At 38.3% G+C, this 825-nt stretch overlaps 1 non-coding gene across 1 annotated transcript; it reads left to right on the top strand.

Moving 5' to 3' along the window:
* Positions 1–426: 426 nt before the first annotated feature.
* Positions 427–619, top strand: LOC121877981. The gene has a single exon (XR_006091073.1). It is a non-coding gene; the product is annotated as a U2 spliceosomal RNA (small nuclear RNA).
* Positions 620–825: the final 206 nt, after the last annotated feature.

The raw sequence follows: 825 nt of genomic DNA, 5'->3' as shown, positions 1-825 counted from the left end.
ATAGTTACATGTTTTGTGGGCTATTGAGCGCAATATGAATCGTCTGATTCTCCTTTAACTGACGTGTACGGCCGTGGTCATTACGCTAACACTGGTCAATAATATTCATAAAGAAAGAATGAAAAAAAAACGCACCAGCCACCCGCCCGAACAGCGGGCGATTAAGCAAATAAGTGGTTAAATAATAGTGATTTATGTTTGCTTGTTTTTAGATTACATGCTAATATAACAATGAAGTGTAAAGAATAATATAATGATTGGTTAGATAAATACCATTTAGTTATCTATACTTTTAGTTTTATTGTATATGAGTTTGGCGGTTTATCTACAAACAACTCTCGTCACAGACCCTTGTTGCACCAATTTAAAAGCAAGGTAATGTTATTATGCAATGTCCATTGCTTTAATCGCAACAACTTTTTTGACATCGCTTCTCGGCCTTTTGGCTAAGATCAAAGTGTAGTATCTGTTCTTATCAGCTTAGTATCTGATACGATCCCCATGTGGGATCTTCGATATTAAACTGATTTTTGGATCTTGGCGAAGTGCTAGGGGCTTGCCCCACCTTTGCCGCGGATTGGCCCGGTATTGCAGTGACTCCGGGATCGGTCCACTCCCCAAGGGGAGAAATTAAATCATTTTATTATACGTAACTTTTGAGTAAGATGGCGATGGACATAGTGTATTATAATCGCTGTACATAGTATAGTATGTCACTTTTACTTTTACTTTTATTCTCTTCGCCACTGATCGGCTTGTTAGCCGCTTGGGCGATCGGTCATGTCTCTGATTACTTTTCCTTTTCATTTATCTTCTTCACCAAAA

This window comes from Homarus americanus, unplaced genomic scaffold (assembly GCF_018991925.1).
Source record: "Homarus americanus isolate GMGI-L3 unplaced genomic scaffold, GMGI_Hamer_2.0 scaffold51076, whole genome shotgun sequence".
Lineage (NCBI taxonomy): Eukaryota > Metazoa > Arthropoda > Malacostraca > Decapoda > Nephropidae > Homarus > Homarus americanus.
This window is presented reverse-complemented; position numbering and strand designations above follow the sequence as displayed.